Genomic DNA, 8,671 nt, shown 5'->3' on the forward strand with positions numbered 1-8,671 from the left:
CAGGTGAGGTGCATTTTTACAAGGGTGGTCCACAGAACCGGCCAGGCAATATTGGCATCTCTGTTTGTAGGCAACTGTTCTGGCCTCTCCACCTCTCCCCTCCCCTCCTCTCCCTGGAGTAGTCCCTGGGGGAAGTTCAACAAGTCAGCCAACTGTTCCAGATGTACACTGCTGCAACTGCAGCATCTTCCACAGCTGAACCAATGAGAAAAAGTTTCAGAGCAAAAACCAAAAAAAAATAAAAAGACAAATGTCAGAACAATAGACCCTGAAATGAAGTATGGAAAGGATTAGTTGAGTCACAATCAACAAGAGTTACTAGTCTGAGATTATAGAGAGCTAAATGACCATAGCAGGGGAAATATGTGTGCTTCTTGGTCACTATGTACTCCTATTCCCATGCTATAAATAATTAGCAGTTTAATTGACTTGTCAAGGGTAGGCCTGAGACCTAGGCTGATGGGAAAGAAGAAGAATAGGGAGATATAGAAAAGAAACTGTGAAGCAAAAGCAAAACATGCACTGGAAAGGTCAGTCCAAAAAGCACAGGAGTCATAAACCTTACATATATTAGCCACAGCCAACTTTTCTTCCGGATACTTTGTGAATGACCTCAGTGCTTCAGAAAGATCTATTTGTCCCCTCATTGGTCCTTAACCATGAAGTATAAAGTTTGCAAAGAATATCATCACCATGCCCATGAGAAGATTTAAAAGGGCACTTACCAGCTAAGCTAATTTCAAGTCCTGCTTGTTCTGTCTAGAAATTCCTGGTGCTAGGGGAACTATGGAGCTGATTTACCTTAATTATCACAGCATAAGCTTATTAGAAAGAATGTTAAGTATAGGAATCAGTAGGCCTGACCCTACCACTGGTTTGCCGGGTCACTCTGAGCAACTCACGTTTTTTTGGCCAGTGACTTTTTGGCCAGAAACATTAGTTTCTCCAACTGCAAAATGAGGAGTTTGGACTTGAACAGCTATAACATGTTTTGTCTGTGTTATTGCTGGCTATGTTGATTTGGTTGTATATACAATTCAAAGAGACTACCCCTGATTTCCTTAAAGTGAAAAGGAAACAAGTAATGGCCATCTCCTGGTAGTGGTTGTCGCAGGCCTTACTGGTCTCAGCTTACCCTCTTCTACCAGGCTTTTAACAGCCAGACTGAGATCCTGGGTTGCACCATTGCCCTCAGAAGACCTGCAAGTCACTTTGACCTAGAATCCCTTTTTGGTTCCCCAGAGAAAGAACATGTGTCTTCATATGCAGTAGGTATGTTGAAATGGAGCCATCCAGTGAGGGATATGCATGGTTATTTTTGAAAAGTGTTTTGAAGTGTTACTTCAGTTCACTTCTATGCTTTCATAAATACCCCAGCTCCTACAGCATAGGTCTCAAATTGACAGCCTACAGGCCACATCCAACAAACAGATGTGTCTGGTGCAGTATTGGCTAAAACTTTGAATAAAAAAATTAATTACCAGCATTTAGAAATTAGGACGTTTCACATAAAAAAATCAGATTTCCTGCTTGTATCTCTAAAAGAAAAATAAAAAAACCTGCTAACACTGAACCCACATTCCCATATGGCTACAGTCAACTAGAACCGAAACAAGTGCAAACAATCCAGTTCCACACAGTCATCCCTACCTCTTTCCTCCAGTGTCCATTACTGCCCTTATCACATATTACCTTACCTGTCTGGCCCCATGAATTCCAGAAGACAAAATATCAGCTCCTTATCATAATCCATAATCTGCCTTTCCAACTTCATCTCTCACCATCTGACAAGAAACCTATACTCCCACAAAATTAAATTCATTGACACTTCTCACACATCTGTGTCTTTGGACAAACTGATTTCTTTGCCTGAATGCTTCCACCTTGAACACCTGATAACTTCCTCAAGAATCAAATCACACGTTCTCTCTGGTGAAGACCTACAACTCACTCAAAGCAGACTTTTTTTATGCTTTAACAGTAGTACCCTGAGCATGTCTCAATGATATCACTTACCACATTGTAGTTTTCTTTTTTCACATGCTTTCTCATCAATAAACTATGAGCTCCCTGATGGTAAGAACCACACCCTTGGGACGCTGGGGTGGCTCAGCAGTTTAACGCCTGCCTTCAGCATGGGGCATGATCCTGGAGTCCCTGGGATCAAGTCCCACATCGGGCTCCCTGCCTGGAGCCTGTTTCTCCCTCTGCCTATGTCTCTGTCTCTGTCTCTGTCTCTCTCTCTCTTTGTGTCTCATGAATAAATAAATAAAATATTTTTTAAAAAAAGAATCACACCCTTTCCACTTGGGTACTCCCAGGAACTAGCACAGCACCCATTACATATAGGCACCAGTATTGTTTATCAAATTAATGGGGCATCAAGTCTGGTATGGTAAACTAGGTTACCTAGAATTCAAAAAAAGGAAGTGGGCCAAGGGAGGCCTGCCAGTACCCCTTATGAAGCACCTACTGTGTAACACATTATGGATAGATATAAAGGAAATTGAACCAAATGACAATTGTGTAATTATCCTCCTTTTTTGTACTACTTACTGTTGGAGTTGTGGGTAATCTAGAAAAGTAAATAACCTATAAATTCAAATATAATTGGTTTATAATACTTCACTGGCTTTTTGTCCCATCAAGTTTACCTTCCTAGTTTTGTCTGGGCCTAATAATAAAATGATATAGTTGACAATGCCTGAATAATAAACATTCAAAACAAGTTGACAGCCTCTGGCAGAATATCATAAGGAGTTGGCCAAGGGCTGGTTTTAAATACCTCTTACCTCTGGATAATCTACAGAACAAATCATTGACATAGAAATCACAGAGTTGACCCTCTGACCCACCTGATGATAAGCAGATAGAAAGTAAGGGGGGACATGGGCTTACAACGTGGATCTTGGTTTAAATCTCAGCATATTCATTTACCAGCTGTGTGATTTAGGACAGATAATTTTTGCCTGTCTTACAGAGCCTTAGTTTTCTCATATGTAAAATGTAGATGACAGCATATGTTTTGTGAGATAGCTGTGCTTAAATGAGATGCTGTATGTCAAAGTGTCTGGCACATAATAAATGCACACTAAATGTTCATCCCTGCTATACAAGAGACTTCCACCAAAAGGAAATGAGAGGGAAACTATATAACAGTACTCAAAAACATATAAAAATGCAGAAAAGCATCTATGTGCTTTGCCCTTGCCAAATGCCTGCCCCCTTCTTTTTGCATTCAAAAAGTTGAGATGGGACCCTTATATTCCCATCACCTTCTCCTGAACCCTTGATTCATGTATCATGTATCCGACTTCCTCCTCTCCATCTTCACTTGGATGTCTAGTAGACATCTTTTTTTAAAGATTTCATTTATTTATTCATGAAAGATACAGAGGAGAGAGAGAGGCAGAGACACAGGCAGAGGGAGAAGCAGGCTCCATGCAGGGAGCCCGATGTGGGACTCGATTCTGAGACTCTAGGATCACGCCCTGGGCCAAAGGCAGGTGCTAAACCATTGAGCCCCTCAGGGATTCTCTCTAGTAGACATCTTAAGCTCAACATAACCAAACCCAAAACTTTTCTCCCCCAAAATGTGCTTATCCCTAGGTCTTATGCATCTCAGCATATGTCAAGTCCATCCTCCCACTGCTCAAGTCAAACACTGTGAAGTTATCCTTGAATCCTCTCTCTCTCTCTCTCTTTCTCTTTGAGAGATCTCTCTTTGAGATAGATCATAGAGGGGGAGAGGAAGGAACAGAAGGAGAGGGAGAGGCAGAATCCCAACAAAGTTCCACACCCAGTGGAGAGCCCAACATGGAGCTCAGTCTCATGACCCTGAGATTATGACCTGAGCCACAATCAAGAGTTGGATGCTTAACCAACTGAGCCACCCAGGCGCCCTTTGAATCCTCTCTCTTTTGAACACCTCACATCCAATCTGTCAGCGAATGCTGTCAGTTATGCCTTCAAAATATACCTAGGGGGTGCCTGGCAGGCTCAGTCAGTAGAGCATAGGACTCTTGATCTTGGATCTTGGGATCATGAGTTTAGCCCCATGCTGGGGGTAGAGGTTACTTAATTTTTTTTTAATTTATTTTTTATTGGTGTTCAATTTACTAACATACAGAATAACCCCCAGTGCTCGTCACCCATTCACTCCCACCCCCCGCCCTCCTCCCCTTCCACCACCCCTAGTTCGTTTCCCAGAGTTAGCAGTCTTTACGTTCTGTCTCCCTTTCTGATATTTCCCACACATTTCTTCCCCCTTCCCTTATATTCCCTTTCACTATTATTTATATTCCCCAAATGAATGAGAACATATAATGTTTGTCCTTCTCCGACTGGCTTACTTCACTCAGCATAATAGGTAGAGGTTACTTAAAACAACAACAACAACAACAACAACAAAAATATACCTAGAACCTGACCATTTCTCACTACCTCCCTGTCACCACCCTTGTCCAAGCTCCCATGCTCTTTCACTGGATCACTATTTTAGCAGTCTCCCGGGTCTCCATGCTTTTTGCTTTTTTCCTGTTCTCTATACTTTATTCTCTATCTTGTTATCAGAGGCTTTCTGTTAAAATGTTAAGTCAGAACCTATCAATCCTCTGTTCCAAATCCTGTGGCTCCCCACCTCCTACACAATCCCTGCCTTGGTCCCACATGATGTGATTGATGGAAACTTCTTGGGTTCCTCTCTTGCTCCTATTCTCTTTGCACTCTGCTCCAGACACATTGATCTCTTTGCTGTTCCTTGAACTTGTAAAGCATGCTCGCACTTAAAGGTCTTTTTACTTGTCTTTCCTTCTGCCTGGAATGCTATTCTCCCAGAGAGCTACATTACTTCTCCTTTACTTCTTCCAGGTCTCTTCTTAGGTGTCACCTTATCAGAGAACCTTTCCCTGACCAATTTCCCATCACTCCCTGTCTCCCTCCTTTGCTGTGTTTTCCTTCCTAGCACTTATCACCATATGACATATTATATGTGCATTTGCTGATTGTGTGACTCCCGTGAAGCCACAGCTAGAATATCCGTTCCATGTGGGCAGAGAATTTTGTCTGTTTTTGTTCACTGCTTTATCTATTAGGCCAAGAACAGTACCCAACACACACTAGAATCTCAACAAATATTTTTGATGGGGTGACTTCCTCCCCTAGTGGAGTAAGAGAAAGGAGAAAGGAAGACAGGTCAGATGTGTTATTCAATAGGCAAGGACTTTGCTTCCAGCATAGAAGTAGAAAGAATACCTCTCTCATTGTATAATGAGGCAACTTCCCCCAGGGAAAGACATGCAAAAGATCACACAACTAACTAGAGGAGGGGGTAAGAAAGGAAAGGAACTTTGGTTGAATATTTATCTCCTATGTGCTAGCCTTTCTCATTAACTTTTGTGGGAGGTTTGTATTACAAACATTTCACAGATAAGGAAACTGAGGCATTTAAGAGAGAGGTTAGATGACTGGCCTAAATTCATATAGTAACTACATGGTGGAGTCTGAATTCAAAATCTAGGTCTGCCTGGCTCAAAAATTCCGTACTCTGGCCTCCAACTTACCTCCCAACTATTGACAGATAGATGCAAAATTCAGCCTCATAGAACTGGACATACAGAGACTGGGGGATTCCTTGAATGGCAGAGTGATAAACAAGCTATAAGTCAGAGTTTCTTCTCCCACCAGCCTGGCTGCCGCTCACAACCATCCTTTTGCCCCAACTCTATGACAACTGTGTATACTATTGATTAGATGAATGTGCTTAAGTCTGGGCCCATCAGGTCATTCTACTGTACAGTAATCCTTAATAAATCCTTCACTTCCCCTTGACTCTTTAACAGTAATATAACTTCTTAGCCTAACATCCAAGGCCCTCCAATCTGGCCCTAAACTACCATTGCAGCCATACTGTTGCTAGGCCTTGACAAAATGTGGTCTCTGCCTGACTGTAGGTCTCATTGTCCAGGAACAAAAGTCTATGTTCCTGCCTTTTTACCTTTTGCTGACATTACTCTCCTTCCTCTTTCCAATATCCTGTACCTTCCCCTTTGCCATTTAAAATCAGTACGTTCAGGGCACTTGGGTCGCTCAGTGGTTGAGCGTCTACCTTTGGCTTAGGTCATGATCCCAGGGTCCTGGGATTGAGCCTTGCATCAGGCTCCCCATGGGGAGCCTGCTTCTCACTCTGCCTATGTCTCTGCCTCTCTCTGTGTGCCTCATGAATAAATAAATAATATATTTTTAAAACAATAAAATAAACTCAGGATGTTCTTCAAAGCCCAGCTCGGATTTTCCCTCCCCATCCTGCCTGCCCACAGTGCTCTCAACCAGGACAATTTGCCTATATATCTCTGATGCTCAGAATATGCCACTCACACTTACAAATCCTTCCACCATTCTGTGTAAATGTCTCACTTCGCCCAAATTATAGCCAATGCTCTTCAAAGGGTAGGACCTTGTCTTAGCCTCCATAGGACCTACCTTGAGTAGGTGCTTACCAAATCTTTGTTAATGGCTAAAGACTCTGCAGAGATTAATTCAAGCAAGGGTTTGAAGGAAGAAGGGTCTGATGGAGAGAAAACTATTCTAGATGGAAAGTAGAGTAAAATAGAATGCTGAGCACATTTCATATTGAAAAAAAGTAAAACATGCAATGAAGAAGGGGAAGAGCAGCAGACCTCTAACTTGTTGGAGGAAGTGACTATAGACATGGCTGATGTAGGAATGTTTGCAGAAATCCACGAAGCAATGATAAGGAGATAAAAATTCTTCTTGGTGGAATATTCATTTTTGCAATAAAGTCTTTGGCTACTCATGGGTGGCTGAGCATATGGGGAGGCTCTCACTTCATGAAAGGAATTTTCATTCAAAAATAGAAAACCTTGTTGCTGGCAGAGAGTCATTTGCATTCATCCCCTGCAATGTATGTCAGTCTCAGCATTCAGGCCACCAAGTAGCCTAGAAACAGGCTGCATATTCCACAGAGCTATTGCTACATGTTACATCAGGATTGTAGTAAGATCGCAGATTTAGTTTTTGGCAGAGTAGGGCTTTAAGAGAATCTTTGGCAGTGATTGTCTTTACAGGTTTTCACATCCCCCAAACAACTATGTATGGTAGAGATTGGCCATTTGCCTTCATTTAAAAAGGGATAGGATGACTGGTCCAAGGTAACACAGTCAGGGTAACTGACTCAGCCTAGGATCCTTTCTCATAACAAACTTTCATATTTGTCCATTATACTTATGTTTTCTAGTAGATATGGCCAAAGAGTTTATTGACTGTGCTCATAATTTGCATTTTCTCATCATGAGTATTAGGGAGCAGATTAAGGGAATCTGAGCCTAAGAGAGTCAGACACCTTTGGCATACAATATTGGCACCATGATAAGCAACCTGAGACAGGACTTGGAAGACTTTAGAGTTATAAATTTCCCAGTCCTGCACCAGCTTCCTTCACCCACTAGGTTATATTGAAGGAGTACTGTTGGATTTGCATGGTTAAATATTACATTCATTCAACAAATATTCATAGAGTGCCTGCTATATGCCAGATACCATTCCAAATGCTGGGGATAAACCAATGGACAAAAAAAATTTATATAATTTATAATTGAAAAGTAAGAACTCTATTTTTCACAAGTACAATTTTTATTTTATTTACAAAAAAAGGGTGGTTCAATCAGGTTAAACATCCAACTCTTGGTTTTGGCTCAGGTCATGATCTCATGGGTAGTGAGATGGAGCCCCACATGGGGTTCTGTGCTCAATGAGGGGTCTGCTTAAAGCTTCTCTCTCTTCCCCTCCCCCCACTCATGTGTGCACATGTGTGCACATGTGCTCTCTCTCTCAAATAAATAAATAAATATTTTTTAAAAATAATAGCTACCTTATATGAGTCCCTAGTGTGTGCCAGGTACTATGCTAGGCAAAGTTACATGTGTTTATCTCATTTAATCTTCAGGAACAATTTTTTGAGATAATTTGCTTATTTTCCTACATGTTAAAAAAAAAAAAAGAAAACAAGCCTGGGGTGCCTGGGTGGCTCAGGTTGTGATCCCAGATTCCTGGGATCCAGCCCCACATCAGGCTCCCTGCTCAGCAGAGAGCCTGCATTTGCCTCTCCCTCTGCCTGCTTCTCTCCTTGCTTATGGTCTCTCCCTCTCCCTCTCTGTCAAATAAATAAAATAAAAAAAAAATTAAAAAAAAACCCAAACCCGGGATCCCTGGGTGGCGCAGCGGTTTGGTGCCTGCCTTTGGCCCAGGGCGCGATCCTGGAGACCCGGGATCGAATCCCATGTCGGGCTCCCGGTGCATGGAGCCTGCTTCTCCCTCTGCCTATGTCTCTGCCTCTCTCTCTCACTGTGTGCCTATCATAAATAAAAAATAAAAATAAATAAAAAAAAAACCAAACCCAAAGAAAAGTGAAGAAATACTAAATACATGCCTAACATCCCCCAACTAGTAAATGGTAGTGTTAGGATTAAAATCCAGGTCTGTCCTAACCGAAAAGCCCACATTCTTTCCATTATGCCACAATAAACAATATATTTTACACACTCAGAAACCCAAGAAGTAAATTTTTCAGAAATTTTCAAGCTGGGGACGCCTTGAGCAGTTGAGCTTCTGCCTTTGGCCCAGGGCATGATCCTGGGATCAGGGATCGAGTCTA

This window comes from Canis lupus, chromosome X (assembly GCF_048164855.1).
Source record: "Canis lupus baileyi chromosome X, mCanLup2.hap1, whole genome shotgun sequence".
NCBI classification, from domain to species: domain Eukaryota; kingdom Metazoa; phylum Chordata; class Mammalia; order Carnivora; family Canidae; genus Canis; species Canis lupus.